The 18,042-nt window shown below is 48.0% G+C and overlaps 1 protein-coding gene across 1 annotated transcript in view; it reads left to right on the forward strand.

Annotated features, from left to right (window-relative positions):
• The window catches only part of Lrrc75a (leucine rich repeat containing 75A), a 40,433-nt gene that overhangs the window by 1,210 nt on the left and 21,181 nt on the right, over positions 1 to 18,042 (forward strand). The window lies entirely within an intron of this gene.

Here is an 18,042-nt window from a genome sequence, read left to right on the forward strand (position 1 = left end):
TTCTTTTCTTTCTTTCTTTCTTTCTCTCTTTCTTCCTTTTTAGACCTTATAATCTTGAAGGACCCCAGTAGATATGCGGTCTACTGCCAATAGGGGAGGGAAAACCTCAGCTGATCTTTGAGGTTTTCCCATTACTGATAGAAGAGGCTGTAGGGACAGTTTCCTGGGAGGAGCCTCCAGAATCTCTAATTGCATACGTATCTCCCTGGATTCTGTACCATGGCTTCCTTCACACCCTTAGGGTGTTTCTCTGGAGTTTGTTCCTAAGGTGTGCACTGTGAAAGAGAGAGACCTAGAGGCCAGGGGACTTGGGAAGATGAGATGTAAGGCTTTCACTTTTCCTAATGACATGGCATCCACAGTGATGCCCCAGAGGCTACTGGATCCTTGAGTACTTTTCCTGGGTTGAGAATCATCAAAGAAAGATGACATTTTACACCACATAACTTTAGTGATGTGTATTCCTCTGTCTTTTGAAAAAATTAGAAGCCCACCTTGTATGACCTCCATGATAACTGTCACTTTCACACAGAAAATGGATTTTCCAGACCATCATAAGCCATTTCCGCAATAGACAGTAAGAGGGTTGTACGGCTCACATGCCGTTTCCCCAGTACTAGGAATGCCACACTGAAGAATGCTAAAGCGTGGAAGCTGACAAGCGCTTCTTGAGGGGTAGGGAGAAAATGAAGGTGGCCATCCGTGAGCACAAGTTAGAAGCTCACCAGAGGAGGCTGAGGTCTTGGGGAGGAGGCAGATGTTTTGGGTATCTGGTCTAATTACACATTGCATTGTGGGAGTCTGGGCCTCTCCCTTTAGGGTCTTCCGCTCACTGGTCTTTGGATCTCTGGCACCTCTTCAGCCACAGGCCTGGAAGAGCTAAAGGGAAGGGGTAGGGTTATTAGACTTCTCCCTTTCCTGGGGCTGCCTTGCCCTGTGTCTGACAACGAGGGCTGTGGACCTGGAGAGCTGCCCTGTGTTGCCTGTAATGTGGGGATAGGACCCTTCCAGGGAATGGTCATTGGCCTCAAGCATGTGGGAGTGGAGCTCAGGGATGTCCAAATGTCTGTGACAAATGAGAAGGGTGTTTTCTAGGACCCTGAAACCAACTAGCAGAATGTCTAGCCAGATTTGTGCTGCAGTCTGAAGTGGCTCTCCCCCCAGATACTATTTTCATCTTAGTTCATCTTAGTTCCCTCCTGGCAGGAGCCGGGGCAGTTTTGACCACCACCGTCCACACAATACTTTCTCCTGTAGTTGATATGTGTTTGGGTTTGGGATTTTGGTTTTTTGAAGCAAGGTCTCATATGCCCCAGGTTGGCCACCAAGATGATGACCTTGAACTTCTGATCCTCTAGCCTCCACCCCAAAGTGCTGGGATTACAAGCTTGAGCCACCATACCCAGTTTATTTGGTACTGGAGATCAAGCTCTGGACCTTATGCATGCCAGGCAAACATTCTTCCAATTGAGCTGCTCCCCAGGGCTCAGCACTGGATTTCTGTGTGTTCAGAGCATATACAGGGTTAGAGGAAGCATTGGTCCCTGACTCCTGTGATCCTCAAGGAACGAATCCTTGATCTTTCTGAGGCTCCTGAAGAGCCTCAAGTACTCTCCTCGGACAAATGCACCTGATCTTGCAAAGAATTTGAAGAGGTGCACAGAGCCCCTGAGCACTACCCATAGAGCCCAAGTGTAGAGTCACTGTCTCATACCTCCATTCCCCCTGCTTTGTAGTCTGCACATAGAAATAGTCCAGAACTGTGTGTGGCAGGCAGTTCATGGTGAGCTGATACATTATGGCTGCTGGTGCCACTTGAAGGATTCAGGGAGTGTTTCCTCACTTGGAGACTCTCCAGCTTATCATGTGTGGAAAGGCCTCACACACCGTTCAAAGGGTGCAGGCAGGATGCCAGGCAGTTACCTTGAAGGATCACAGAACTATCCCCTTCCTTTGAGGAACAGTGTAAAGTGAGAAGGGCCTGAGACCCAGGATCCAGCTTGGGTAGCTTGCCTTTGGTCTTCAGTCTGCTGTGACCTTGGGCCTAGTGGTGACCTTCCTGAGTTGTGTTTCCTCATTTCCCAAAGAGGGATCCTTGGTACTGAGCAGAGTAAATGCTATCAAGTGTGTGAAATTTTGTTGGCACTGCCAATCAAGATGTGTTCTCATGGCAACCAGGAGAATCTGGCCTACTTTGGGTATAGCTGGGTTAGGGACAAGGTCGTGTGGCCTTTCTCTTCAGACCTAAACCAAAAAGTTCCTGGTTCAGAAGCAGCCTAGAACTGATGCTCAAAAGGATAAAAGAATTTCCCCCCACTCTTACCCCATTGTGCCCCTCGCCTAGGCTTCCTCCTGCTCGTGCACCGTAGCTTTGGGGGCTTAGGCTTGCCCTCTTTAAGGAGTCCTGGGGAAGGAATGGTTTGACAAAGAAAGGATAAGTGCTGGGCGGCATAGAAGGTGCATAGTCACTGTCTCAGCCCAGCAGTTTCTCTTGGGTCCCCAAAATTTCAGGCTGTATTATCCCACTTCATGGAGTGTCAGAATACGAGGAACTGGCATACTCCCCACTGAGGTGACCCATCCCTACTGTGTTAGTCAGCTGTCACTATGACAAAATGCCCGAGATAGTCAGTTTATGAGCAAAGCTCCGTCTGGGCTCACAGTGTCAGAGGTTTCAGGCAGTGGTCATTTGGCCCTGTGGTGGGACAGTGCATCATGGCAGGCAGTGTGTAGCTGAGGAAACTGCTTGCCTCATAGTGGCTGGGAAGCAGAATTAGAGAGGAAGGGGCCAGGGTTCCAAGACCTCCCATGAGTCCCCACATCTTAACTACCTCCCAAGAGCAACACAAGTTAGAGCCTCGTGGTCTTTGAAGACACTTATCCAAACCCTAGCAGGGAGTCCAGTTGTCTGGTTTACTACTGGCATGGCATATCCCTAATAGGCAGAGCTGTTCTTCTATATACCTGACTGGCCTCGAGGACCACAGTGTAGCCTGGATTCACTGACCCAAGTGGAACTGAACAATGTCCAAGTACCTGGACACTCCCTGTTGACTGGCAACAGAAAGATAAACACAGTGACCTTTGAAGGTCATCTTTTCCCTCCCATATCCCTTCTAAGAGAATCTCTTGGTGAGCCAGTGGGAAGGCCACCACACACTTTGCAGACTGGTCCCACTGTGACCTCTTATCTTCCTCTACCTGGAATTCATCTCTTTGTTTGCACACGCACTCCTTACCTTCAGCAGGCCATCTTCCCGAGCACTGAGCACACCAGCCCATGCTCTGGCCTCCAGTTAGTTCATCAGTACCACCATGGTGCAAGGTATTTAGTCATCCAGAGCCCTCCCCCGTGACCTTTGATTTGTCCTGAGATTAGAGACCCACCATCACCAGTACCCACGGTACAGTATTAAAAAGCTGCAGGCTGCCTTGTGGTGGCCCATGTCTTTAGTCCCAGCACTCAGGAGGCAGAGGCAAGTGGATCTCTGGAGGTCAACCTGGTCTACAGAGTGAATTCCAGGCGGCCAGGGCTATGCAAATAAACCCTGTCTCCAAAAAACAAAAGAGGAAGGAAGAAAGCCTGCAGGTTTGTGACAGTCCTTTCTAAGTCTTTGTGCGATAGAGGTATGTGTATAGACTGGCATCATGGTGTGTCCTTGGAAGGCACTTGGATGCCCTATTTCAGCCATGCACCTGGTTTCCAGGCTGCCAGTGTGGCTGTAAGATCCTGTGCATTTGCTTGTAGGTTTCTGTGCATGTCAGTTTCAGGAAATCCCTGATGGCCACAGGCTTGACTGTGCCTGGCATGGTGCCAGGCTGAGGTGTTCTTGGAGAGAAGAGTGGCATGGTGCCCAGCCTTGGCACCACAGGATCCTATTGGGCAGGTGTAGTCTGGGGCCTCTGCTGAGGTGGCAGGCAGAGAGCAAAGCCTGCTGGGATAGTTGGGCCTCCCCATTCCTGGCCGACTATTGCAGGATTGCATGTATTCCCTCCACAAAGGAGCCTTCCTTTTTGAACTCTTGTGTATCTGCCTGGGCTGCCTGTAGGCGTTTCCAGGGATCGAGGTAGAGTCTTCTGATGTCGGGACCTGCTTTGTTGCTTTCCACAGCCGCCAGAGACACTGGCCAGGAACACAGAGACCTCTGTAGTGGCCAAGCTAACCACAGGGCCTGTAGTAGGCTAATTCTCTGACTTCATGATCTGGTGGAACAATATAACTGTTCCTCCTTTTGGAACAAATGCCATCTTTTTGGAGATTGCCTGAAGCTGTTTTTAAATCCACTGTCTCCTTTGAGCTCCTGCTGTGGCCCAGCCTCCACCTCTGATGTGCAGGGTGGTGAAGTAGTACTGCCCCTCCCCCAGTATCATGACGTTTGTGCGTGTGCCTTCCTAGGACTGAAGCCATAGACTAGGTACCTTAACACATGGTCGGGTTTCAGAAAATCCCTATAGACTTGTTTGTTTTGGGTTTTTCCTTTTCTTCTCGTGGGGGGTTGGGGTAGCAGCAGCAGGATCTCATTATGTAGCCCAAGCTGTCCTGGAACTCCCTATGTAGACCAGGATGGCATAGAGCTCATTGAGACCCACCAGCTGATTAGCGTCTTTACACTGTCCCCATGAGAATACACAGAGGTAGGGTCAGCTAGAAGAGGCCCCTCCCCTAAGTAGAGATGGATGTTCAACCATCTGACTCACCTCCCCCACCAGGAGCAACACAGTTTTACACGAGAAAACACGAAGGTGCCCGCAGAAATGTTCACAGATACATATATGTGTGTTTGCTTGTCCTTGTTATAGATCGTCCTGACCCTGTTTTTGCCAGTTATATTAGTCCTTCAGGCTGCTAGAACAAAATACCCGTGGCTGAATAATAGCTAATCAACAACTAGAAGCCAGAGGCTAGGACCCCGATTATGAAGGCACCAGCAGGTTCAGCATCTGGTGTGGACCCACGGGCAGTGGATCTGAGTGCCTGTGTGTGTGCAGGAGCAAAAGTCTGCCCCGGGGACCCTTTTTTTTTAAAGGGTTCTAGGGCCCTTGTAACATTAACGGGTCCTGAAAATCCCAGCTGGGAGGTTAGGGCTTCAGCATCTGCCTGTACAGGGGAGGAAACCCAGCTGCCCAGACTCTTTCCTGCTCTGCCTCATCCTCCTACTAAGTAGTGGAGGGGGAAGGACCCAGTCATCAGACCTTACCATTACTCAGGGAGTTGAGTGTTCAAAATGAGGACGAGACCTTGGCATGCTGAACAGGGGCGGGACCCTTCTGACAGCGCCTGCTTTTCTCCCCATCCCACCCCACCCATCCCAGCTCTGAGTGGTGCCCACGTGGCTCTCTGGGAGCATTTCCCAGCTTTGCCTTTTTTTTTTTTTTTAACTTTTATTAGCTCAGACTCCTGGCTGCTGCACCCATATGGAGTTCCGCCGACAGCTGCTGCTCAAAGGGATGTGGCATTTTGATGTTTCTAACTTTATCTTAACCAGGATAGACACAGGAGTCCAGCTGAGACTAGGGAGTACCCAAGTGTGCTTTCCTGCAGAGGCGGACTCACTTTGAGCCTGAGGCCCATGTGCAATGGTTTGAGTGTGACCTCCCAAAGATCCTGTGTTACACAGTTAAACCCCACATCCACGATGATAGGATATGGGGGGGGTGTGGCCTTTGATAGGTAATTATGCTGAGATGAGGTCATGAGTACAGGTTCCTGTGATGTGATGGCTTGAGCTGACAATAGACACATACTTGCCCTGAGTCAGTCCAGACTCAGAAGAATGCTTCTCCAGATGCCATGCTGTGCTCTCGGGTATCTGACCTCCAGATCTGTGAGCTAAATGAACCTGAAACTCTTGTTTTGTATAACTTACCAGCCTGGGACATTTTGTTACAGTGGCAGAAAGCAAGTAGAACAAGCTCACCTGCCGAGTGCAGAGCTGCCCCTCACCCTGGGCTTCCTCCGTGTCCACCTTCATCTCCCTGCCTCGATACTTTCTGCTTCTTGTGGCTTCCCTTTGAGTCTGTCCTCACTCAGTATCTCTGACTTCCCTAGGTAAAAAGCAGACTTTGAAAATGTCTCTTGGGCCAAAATGTGGTGGCATATGCCTTTTATACCCGCATTGTGGGTGGGGTGGGGTACAGATAGAAGGAACTGGGAGTTTAAGACCAGCCTGGGCTACATGAACCTCTATCTTAAAAAAATAAAACTAAGCCAGGCATTATGGTAGGCAGATCTCTGAATTCGAGGCCAGCCAAGGCTGTTACACAAAGAAACCCTGTCTCTACAAAACAAACGTCTCTCATAGTCTACCTGAGTTTGGCGGGCTTCCCTCTACACCCCTCCCAACCCTCACACAGCTGAAGATAGGCAGTGAAGCTGTGAGAACTGGAGGGTGTTCTAGGAGACAGGAAAGGGGGTCTTGGCTCATTTCAGTTACCCAGATGTAAGCACAGTGCCTAGGCAGGGAGAGTAAGCTCTGGAAACCCAGTCTGTGTGGGTTTCTAGTCCACAAACCATATTCATTCATTCGTTTGCTCGTTCATTTATTCTCTGTCTTTTTAAGTCAGGGTGTCTCATGTAGCCTTGGCCAGCTGGACTCTGTGTAGAGCCAAAGATGACCTTGGATTTCTCATCCTCCTGTCTCCATCTCCTAGTGCCGGGATTATTGGCATGTGCCACTATGTCCGATTTATGCAGTGGTGGGGATCCAACTCAGGGCCTCATATATGCTAGGCAAGCCCTCTACCAATTGCGCTGCAATCCCAGCCCCTTCTTAATTCCTTAAATAGTTGACTCATGGTTTTTTTTGGGGGGGGTTGTTGTTGTTGTTGTTGTTTGGTTGGTTGGTTTTGTTTGTTTATAGGCAGGGTCTATAGTTGTATGCCACCATGCTCCTTAAAAAAAAAAAAAAAATTGTGGGCCAGGCAGTGGTAGTGCATGCCTTTAATCCCAGCACTTGGGAGGCAGATGAAGCTGGACCTCAGTGAGTTTGAGGCCAGCCTGGTCTACAGAGAGAGTTCCAGGACAGTCAAGGCTACACAGAAAAAACCCTGTATCAAAAAAAAAAAAGAAGAAGAAGAAGAAAGAAAGAAAGAAAGAAAAAAGAAAAGAAGTAAAGAAATTGTGGGATTAATATAGTGTTATTTAAAGTACAAGTAGGTTTTTAAATATACTATAAAAAACAATATTCAGTCATTATGGAAAATGAGATAATATAGATAAGCAGAAAGGAAAACGAACAATGGAATTAATGTGTTCAGCTGTTGAGTACCTGTTCTTCAGGAGGCAGCTCCAGATATAGGGGTGCAGTATGCAAACTGATGGGAAAGGCCCCAGCAACAGTTGTGCCCTCTGTCACAGAGGGTGCCTGGGACCCAAGACTGATATCAGGCATATTTGTTCAGCTAAGCAGCAGGGTTGCCTTAGCTGGGAATTGGAGTCTTCCTGTCTGGGCCAGGGTGCTCATTCTGGAGTGGATAAAGGGGCAGAATGGCTTCAGTGGCTGATGGGCAATCAGAGCTGTGTATGGCTACTCATGTTCTAGCCCCTGACTTGATTCTGATTGAGTGTCCTTGGGGTCTTACACAGGTACACTGGCCATTGAATGCTGCCCTCCTCCCTGTGGGGCTTATAAATGGTCACAGATACTCTGTCCTAGCTGCAGGGAGCCAAGCCACCTGCCACTTTCTAACTAAGACTTTGTCTCACCTGTTCTGCTGGGCCCTCCCAGCTACCCAGTGCTCAGGCCTGTACCTTCCCGCCCTCTAGCTCCTGTGACTGTGACTTTTCCCTACTCCGCAGCTGATGTCTCTCTCCATGGAACATCACCCACAGTCACAGGCTGCCCATGGAGCTTCTTCAGACACCCCTCTTCCACCAAGGGACACCAAGCAAGGGTTAGGACCTCAAAGGGAGAATCCTCCCCCCCTCCACAAATGTCTCACCATTCAAACTTGCTGTCTGGAAGAATCATGCATTCATATAGCCTGGGAAGGTGGGGGCCTGTGCCCCACCCCACCCCACCCCCCTTCACCTTTTCTTACTTGTAAAGTTCATCTGTGCAGCTTGTACCTCTTGGAGCTCTGGGCCTGAGCCTTAGGTTGTCTTCTGGGCAGGAGCAGAGCAAGATTCCCCCCTTAAATGCAGTGGGCAGGTGCCTAACACTTAGACCAAACAGCAGTTCCCACACTGGACCTGTCCAGCCCAGCACCTCTCCTGCCACACACACACACACACACACACACACACACACACACACAATCTCCTCCCTAGTATGTGCAAGGAAAACAGAGTAGATATGGCTTGATGGAGTAGAACATTTCAAAGGGTGGGTGTGTGTGTGTGTGTGTGTGTGTGTGTGTGTGTGTGTGTGTGTAGAACATTTCAAAGGGTGTGTGTGTGTGTGTGTGAGTAGAACATTTCAAAGGGTGTGTGTGTGTGTGTGTGTGTGTGTGTGTGTGTAGAACATTTCAAAGGGTGTGTGTGTGTGTGTGTGTGTGTGTGTGTGTGTGTGTGTGTGTGTGTTGCTATCTATCAAACCCAGGGCCTCTTTCTTGCTAATTACACATACTACTGCTAAACTTCACTTCCAGATGCCAGAAATTGTGCTAGAAAACTGTCAAAAGACCAACCAAGAAACCCAAAGGAGCCAGGACCGCCATCAGAACAGATGCGGAACACAGCATTGGAGCAGGTTCTGCCTGAGTTGTGCTTATGTTGGAAGATAACCACTGTGGGAAGTACTATGGACAGGGTCAACAATGCTGAGAACACTGGACTGCTATCAGTCCTATGACTTTGGCCCTTCCCCGTCATCCATCTCTGCCTCCTCTGCTTCACTCACTTCTTTCCTCCCTCCTAAGGTTCATGGAAGTTATGGGCACGCTCGGAAACCTTCTAGAAACCAGGCAAAGTTTCCTCCCATCCTCAGGGGATATGGCTGTCTCCTCCCTGTAGCTTTGATAACTCACTGATTCCTTGCTCCTGCAGTGATGGTAGCAGCAGCCCCTGGAGCATCCTCTCTCAGGAGCATCAAGACCGGAGGGCTGTGTGAAGATGATTCTGCTTGGGTGGGTGGGGTCTCCTGCTGAGAAGCACTCAGGAAGAGCACCTGTCACTTCTTAAGAGCTCCCTCTGTCCCCAGTGTCCAGAGTGACAGAGAGCTGAGCTCCACTCAGGCAGGGCCTCACTCGCAGCCAGCCAAGGGTCCTGGGGAATCTCCCCTCCTTTGAGCTGGGTTCCTCATCTCTTCTGAGTCATCTCTGCCCAGAAGAACAACAAGAGGTCTGAGTCCAGATACTGGAGATTTGGCCTTGGCTTTGGCCTTGCTTCTAATGTTGAAATTTAAAGTGATAAAGACCCTCCCTCACTTCACAGTGGTGCAGATTTTATGTGTCCCCTTGGTTACGCTATGCCCACCCCCCAGTTTGGTCAGCCATTAGGTTAAATGTGTCTGGAGGTGTTTTTAAATGTAAGGAACATGGAAATCAGTAAACATGGCATTTTAAAAAAACACTGGCTTCCATAGCATGGGTGTGCCGTGTTCAGTCAGTTGAAGTCCTACAAGAAAAGATAGCCTCCCCCCTTCCAGAAAGAAAAATCCTGCCTCCACGCATCTTTTAGCAGCAAAAACAAGACAGCTATGCCAGGTCTTGGGTAGGCCTCCAGCCTGTCCTCCTGCTCCACAGATTTCAGCATTGCCAGCCCCCACAATCACATGACCCAAGTCCTTAAAATAAACCAAGTTCCCTCTCCCTCTCTCCCCCTGTACACACCACACACACACACACACACACACACACACACACACACACACACACACACATCTATTGGTTGTTTCTCGGGAGAACTTATTCTAATATAAGTAACTCCCAAGGGCTGGTGGCCAGGGAGAGGTGGAGTTAGACACTTCTGGGGGCTCTGGGTTCCTTCTGTCCTGACTACTGCCTCACTAAGAGAGTCAACCCCTAGACCTCAGTTCGTCACTCTGAGAAATGGGCTGTTCCTGTGAAGTCTCCCTCTAAAGGAGCCAGAGGGTCCTCCAAATCATCCCTCAGCCTTTCCTTGAATCCTTCGGTGATGGGACAAACCTTTCATCTAAATGGACAGAATTTGCCATGGGAAGGGATAATGGACTTGAGTGGGTATGCCAGAAGGTATACACAGCTGATTTTATTATTTCCCAAGAGGAAATGCAAAATGCCAAGAATTCAGGGAATTCGGGAGCCTGGGGACCGCTGGGACTTCTGTCCCTGGCCTCATTGTCTACAGAATCCCAGTTGTACAAAAGGCTCTGGGAAAGAGAGACACTAGGGAATCAGTTGGGAGATGTACTGTGAATGCTACACCTGTCAGAACCAGGAGGGCAGTAGGACTCAGCGGGTGGACGGACGGACGGACGGACTGACTGACTGACAGACAGGACACAGAAGGCCTGTCCTCTCCCAGCACTGAAAGAGGAGAACCACAGGAGCCAGAATGTCTGAGAGGGGGATGCGGGAGAGGGAGATGTTGAATTCTTTGTATTCTCTGCTCCCTCCTGCTTCCTGCCACTGGGCCCTTTCCAAAGAGTGATGGAGGAACTATCCCAGAACTGGGTCTCATGTCTGTCCCGACCCCATGTGTACAGGGAGCTGTGACCCTGGGGTATTAACCTAGTCCTCTGTTTTCTTAAAGAGAAAGCATCCTTTTATAGTTGTTATTACTGTAGTTTCTTAGGTTATAGTTATGCTTAGCAGTTGTGGGGTGTCTGTTTCTAGAGAGGGCCTCTTTTCTTTAAAAGAATTATTTATTTAAACATACATGTATGAATGTTTTGCTTACTGTATGTCTGGATCCATTTTTTGGTACCCTTGGAGATCAGAATAGAGTGAAGAATCCCTTGGGACTGGAATTAAGGATGGTTGTGAATCAAGGTGTGGGTGCTGGGAAGCAAACCCAAGTCCTCAGCAAGAGCAACAAGGGCTCTTAGCCACCAGTCCTTCTCTCTAACCTCCAGAGTGTTTGTTTGTTTCAACCTTTATTTTATTGTGTGTGTATTTGTGTTTGGGTGCATGCATGCCACAGTGCGTGTGTAGATGTCAGAGGGTGGCGTTAGTCAGTTCTCTCCATCCACTCTGGAACTGTGTCAGGCTCACTGGTAAGCACCTTTACCTGCAGAGCCATCTCACCAACCCAGAGGATATCATCTTTAAAGACTTAAAACACAACTGGCTGGGCATGGTGGTGCACACTCTTCATCCTAGAACTCAGGAGGCAGAGGCAGGTGGATCTCTGAATTCAAGGAGAGCCTTATCTACAAAGCAAGTTCCAGGACAGCCAGGGCTACACAGAAAAACCTTGTCTTGAAAAACCAACACATACAGAGAGAGAGAGAGAGAAATAGCGAGAGAGAGAGAGAGAGAGAGAGAGAGAGAGAGAGAGAGAGAGCTGTAGCCAGTAAACTTCACTGAATGAAGCTATCAAACATTGTCCATAGCCTCTAGCCATGGGGTACCGGCCACCACTGAGGGCCATTATGCCTGATACTTTGCTGCAAGAAAGAACCTACACAGCTCAACCAGCTTTAGAAGAGCCTGGGAGTAATAAGCTACCCCTGGGAGGACAGTAGCCATAAAGGGGGACCAGAGAACCCCACCATTGCCCCTGCCCCTCAGCCATACTGAGGAAGTTGGACAGAGGCTATGGTGTGTCTATTAGCAGTTCCCTTCTTTGATTTCCACACAGGAGTCTCCATGGACTCGTGACCATGGTAGACACTAAGCTAGACCGCAGAGACTGAAACCAAGGCTGGGTGATGGCATCCTGGAAGGAGGGAGGCTTCATCCTCAAACAGGGCCCTTTATCTAGATGTACCCAGTCTCCATCTGCATGACCTCACCCTTGGTGTTACTGGGTTAATGTTTGAGCATGTATGTACATACAGGTACTTACTGACTGCACATTCTGTGAAACACATCATTGAGCATTTTTATTATGCAAAATCCTAGAGTTGCGAGCACATACCTCAGCGGTGCCTGATGGATTACTCCACAGGGCTTCGGTTGCAGCTAAGAGTGAGATGGCTCAGGAAGTAAAGGCACTTACCACACCTGACTGGCAACCTTAGTTTGATCCCAGGTAGAAGCAGAGACACAGCTCCACAAAACTTTCCTCTGCCCATCATGTGGTGCCTTTCCACACATGTACCTGCGTGTGTGTGTGTGTGTGTGTGTGTGCGCACACACACACACACACACACACACACACACACACTGCATACATAAAGTTAAAAAAAGCAGGAGATACACAGTGAGTTGGAATGTAGTGGGTCACTGAGGAATGGGGCAGAAGAATGACGAGTCCCAGGCTAGCCTGGGCTACATAAAGAGGCTGTCTTTAAAAAAGAGAGAAGGATAAACACTGGATGGATCTGAGGTAGCTGCTGGTGCAACATAGCATCCTGTTTTATAGTGAAAGTTGCATAAGTAGGATACACACTAAAATAGCAAGAAAAACAGACTCATGCATATCCCCTCCACATGCAAGGCCAAAGAAGCCCAGCCCACACACCAAGAATCTGCATCATGTGACTTGGGCCTCTAACCTCCAAAACTAGAAGACTCTCCAGGGAAAGTTGTAAGGAACCAGCCAAGATTGTGAAGTCATTCTGACCTAGGCCTAGGTAACTTAGACTAAGTTTTGTTCGTTATAAAGTGAAACTCTCAAGTACATTTGTGTCTGCCGCTTTTCTTTCTTTAAAATCTTATTTTTAGGGCTGGAGAGATGGCTTGAGTGCTTAAGGGCACATACTGTTCTCCGAGGATCACAGTTCAATTCTCAGCATCCACATCTGGTGATTTACAGCCACCTTTAACCACAGCTCCAGGGGGACCTGGCCTCTGACCTCTGTGGGCACTTGCATTCATATGCACATACCCCCATACACATAATTAAAACAATAAAAATGTTTTTAATCTTATTTTTATTTGTGTGTGTCTATGATGTGTATCGTGGGTGCACATGTCAGAGTGTGTGTGGAAGTTGGAGAGTAACTTTGGAGCCTATTATCTCCCTTCACTTTCACATGGGTTCCTGGATTTGAATCCAGGTCATCAGGCTTGCTGTGCAAGCATCTTTGCCCCCTGAGCCATCTTGCTGGCCCTTTTTTCTTTTTTTGTCTTTTCTGTTTTTAAGAGTCAAGGTCTTACATAGCCCAAGCTGTACTCAAACTCACTATGCAACCAGAGCTGGCCCTGAACTCTGGAACTTGCCTCTACCTCCAAAGTGCTAGGTCTTGAAGTACGAGGCACCATTGCAGCCATGATACAGTGTTCTGTTATGTCATGGTGTCTGTGGTGCCACCACACAGTGGGAGTTTCTGTGCTCTGCTGTTACCTGCTGGGACTACTATTGTGTTCCTGGGCCTCCGTTATGGAATCGTAATTCTACAATTTGTGCCTGCACTGAGATTTTCTCAGTTAATATTCAGCATGCTGCAATGGAAAACCTAGGGCTTCCTTAAGCTATTATTTATGTATTTCCTTTGTTTATTTGTTTGCTTGTTTGTTTGTTTTGAGACAGGGTTTCTCTGTGTAGCCCTGGCTGTCTGGCTATCTTGGAACTCGCTTTACAGACAAGGCTGTCCTGGAACTCAGAGATCTGCTTGCCTCTGCCTCCACTCTGTGCCAACACCACCCAGCCTGGTTCCTTAAGCTTTTAAGTTAACTTACCAATTTGACTCCTACCATGAATCCAGTAAAGGTACACCGCTGCATCCAAGGGCGGGGAGGTAGTAACTTAGGTTATTAAACTTCCTGAAAGATCCTTTTCTTCTGCAAGCGCTGGAAATCAAACCCAAGCATTGGAACATGGGGCGCACACTTCCCCTTAGATCTTCACCCAGCTCTCTCAAAATTTTTAAAGTGATTTTCTAAATTTAATGTATCCATGTTTTTAGTTTTTAGATCTATTTATTTTATTTTATGTGTGTGTTTGCCTGCATGTACACGATGTTCATGCATTGTCCATGAAGGACAGAAGAGGGCATTGGATCCCCTGAAGTTATAGGCTCCTGTGAGCCATCATGTGGGTGCCGGGAATCGAACTCTGGTTCTCTGCGAGAACAGCCAGGGCTTTTAACCACTTAGTTATCATTTCTCCAACTCCTATATCCAGTTTCTTAAGTTTATCAATACACATCCTAATAAAGCAGGACTTGCTAGGTCTCTAACCCATTATTAAATGTCAATAAATTTAGTTCCTAAATATGGTGACTATAAAGTTTTCTCAATGTCAATACTGTCATAAACTTAACCTAATTTTCCTTCAGTGTTCTGCTTAAAATCTTAAGACCAAAATCAACTAGTCATTTTTTATTACTTGTATGTGTGTTGTGTGTTGTGTGAGTGTTCACATGCCAGGCCCACATGTGTAAGTCCTTGAGTTCTACCCCACATGTCTCTTCTCTCCTACAATACAGGTCATCAAGTTTGGCATTGGGTTGTCTAGCCAGGCCCCTCTTTTCTACATTGGTTGGTTTGTTTTGGACATTTTCATATATGTATACAGTATATTTCATCACATTTTCCTCCCCTTCTCTTTCCTTCTCCCTGTCTCTGAATTATTTCTTCCTATCTAGTCCCCCTTTCTACTTTCATGCCTGTGTGTATCCGTCTGTCTGTGTCCCACTCACTTTAATGATGATGGTTGCTGGCATGAGGATCGGTGGGAGGTGAGCGTGAACACCTCACCAGTGGCTACACCACTGAAGAAAATGTTTCCCGCTCCTCTAGCAACCATTAATTACCTCCTGAGCCTCTCCCCCATCCGTGAGGAAAAGCACAGCTCAAACTTGTGTCTGGAAGACAGCATTCTAGAGTACTTGTCTCCATCCTCCAGTTCTTACGTTCCTTCCCACCTTCTGAGATGTCTCCTGAGCCTTGGAGGGGGAGCTGTCTTCCTGCTTAGGGCTGCACACTCAGTAGTCACTTGTTCTCTGTGTCTTGAGTGTCTGCTATTACAGTGGTTCCTAACCTGTGAGTCGCAACCCCTTTGGGGTCAACCGTCACCTAAGACTATTGGGATTACAATTCGTAACAGTAGCAAAGTTACAGTTATGAAGCAGCAACGGAAGTAATTTTATGGTTGGGGGTCACACCATAAGGAACTGAATTAAAGGGTCACAGCATTAGGAAGAATGAGAACCACTGCCCTATTTAATTCTGGCCCTTTCTGGACTAGGGATAGCTTAGATCTTTATCTTAGACCTTTACCGGAGGACCAGTCTAGCACTAGAGCCATTGCTTTCTGAGCACCCATTTCCAGGGCGTGTTCTCAGCCCTAGACTTCTAGAACAGTGCCTTATTTCCTTTCTGATCTTCTAACCTAACCCAACCCTGACAATCCCACACCCACCCTACCCCCTGACCCCATGGGATGGTTTAGCAGCTAAATTAAGTTCTTTGTATTTCTCAATTCCTTCAACACTCATCACCCGTTCTTCATCCCTCGGTGCTCTGGACTCTACCTCTTGCAACGTCTTTGTGGATACCAGGATCATGCTACTGCTTGGACTCTCAGGGAGCCAGGGAACATCCCCAGAATATGTTTCCTATGTGGTGAAATCCTGCTACAGGCATGCTAACCCATGAAAACTTTACCTTTGCTTACATACTTCCTGAATCCTGGGCTTGGTGGCCTTCCTTTACACATAATGCACTCACTCGTTAACTTCCCACTGAAACAAACTGAAGAAACTCTGGAAGTTCTCATTTGCCTTTTGGTCAATGGAGACAGGCAGATCACTGTGGGAATACATAGTGAGAAAAAAACCATTACCTTATATCCAGAAGGTGAGAGAAGAAGGGCCTGGGTGTATACTGCCCCTTCAAGGGCACATCCCAATGACCTGAGCATGCCCCATGAGGTCCCACATGTTAAGTTCCACCACATGCTAATAGTACCATGAGCTGGACCCAGGAGGACCCTGGTTCTATTTCCAGCATCCACATAGTGCTCACAGCCATCTATAACTCCAGTTCCAGAGGATCTTATACCATTTTCTGACCTCCGAGGGTACCACTGCATGCGTGTGGTACATACATACAAGCAAAATATCCATACACATAAAATAATAAAATGCACTTTTGTGAAAACATAAACACTAAACAAATGTACCATCTGAATTTTTTGAGATAGGATCTCACTATGTAAACCAGGCTAAACTCAGACTCAGAGATCTACCAGCCTCTGCCTCCCAAACACTGGGATTTAAGGTAAGCTCAACACACTTGGCCTCCATGTCTTTGAGTCTTTTTCCCCACTTGGTATTTTTTCCAGTGCTGAGAGAAAAACTCAAGGGCTCATATGTGCTATCACCAAACATCTCACACCCACTTGGGTTTTTATTTATAATTTTTTACACACAGGAGTGTCTTGTATACATGTATGTATATGTACTGCCTGTGTGCTTGGTACCCAAAAGGATCAGAAGATGGTGTCAGATCACCTCATATTGGAGTTACGGATCGTTTCGAACCACTGTCTTGCTGCTGGGATCTGAACCTGGCTCCTCTACAAGAGCAACAAGTGGTCTTAACAACTGGTACACCTCGTTCTTAATTTCTATTTTATTTTTATGTGCATGTGTACCACATGTATACCCAGTGCCTATGGAGGTCAGAAAAGGGGCTTCAAATCCCTGGGACTGCAGTTACAGATGACTTTGAGCTGTCATATAGGTGCTGAGAATCAGAACCATGTTCTGTGGAAGGGCAGCCAATGTTCTTAGCCACTGAGCCATTTCTCATTGAGCTGGGGACCAGCTACTGTGTGAGCTGTCAACAGACAGAAGCCCCGAGCCTGGGGAAGAAGGAAGCAGAATGCTAAGCAGTGCCAGCCTTTATGGCCCTGGCTAATCATCTCAGCTGGTGTCAGCAGTGTCCTGGAAGGAAGCTCCCTTTCACCTGTTGAAGCCTGAAGGGCCACCATTGTCTCAAGCCACTGTGCTAAGTTCCTAAAGCAGCTGGAACAAATTACCACCAACTGGGTGGCTCCAACACCAGGATTTCTGTTTTTCTTTTCCTCCCTTCAAGATGTTGTCAGCACATTTCTCCCCTCTCTGCCTTTGCATGGCTGCTTCTCTGTACTCTGAGGACACCTGGGTTGGATTTGGGGAAACCTGGATAAACAAAGTCGGTGTCTTCTCAGAGCCCTTAAATTAATCTCCTCTACAAAGACCTTTTTCTACAAATGAGGGTCACCTTCACAGGTTCTGGGTACAAGAGCATAAGGGTGTCTTGAGAAAGGAGGGCACAGTTCAGCCCTCTGTGTCCATGTATCTGCGTATCTGCGTGTGTTTCTCACATTGGATGTGTGCGTATATTTCAAGCGTCCCTCCCTTCCTTGTGACACTTTAAAGCTACCCTTCCTCCCAAGATACCGTTGTCTTCCTAGGAAGCTCCCCTCAGGCTCTTCAGCTCCAAGCTGTCCTGGTTTCTCTGTCTGGAGGCTTCCTGGAGCTTTGTTTCCTAACAGCACCTGACATTTCCCTCCCCTCCACTCCCCCGGGAATCCCCTGGAAGGAGATAGTTCAGGCATCAGCTGCAGCCGGTGTTTCCCTAGCCGGTCCCCTCCCTTGAGAAAAGCTGTCGGTGCCACTGAGCCTGGAGGAGAGACTGCCTAGCTGCTTCCTGTTTACCCTCTGGACATTAATTAATTTCCTTCTGCTGGGGGGGTGGTGCGGGGAGAAGCTGTGCTTGGTCACAAGCTCATTAGCAGCTTTGCACTCAGACGGTGGCAATGTTGGAATGGCATCTGAGCTGCTGTCTACCATTCCAGTTAGTATTCAGAGCTACAACCTCCCTCCTCTCCCCACTGTTGATGCAGAGTCGTGCCTGGAGGAGAGCTGCCACTTTATTCCCTACAGGGCAGGTCTTTGAAAGAAAAGGGGGAGTTGGGGTTTAAAATAGAAAGTGCCGAGCAGTCGCCTCTCTGGCTTCCCCTGCAGCATTCCCTTCACACACCTCAGTAGACAGCCCCCCCCCAAAAAAAAGAGGACCAACAGC

This window comes from Phodopus roborovskii, unplaced genomic scaffold, assembly GCF_943737965.1.
Source record: "Phodopus roborovskii unplaced genomic scaffold, PHOROB, whole genome shotgun sequence".
NCBI classification, from domain to species: domain Eukaryota; kingdom Metazoa; phylum Chordata; class Mammalia; order Rodentia; family Cricetidae; genus Phodopus; species Phodopus roborovskii.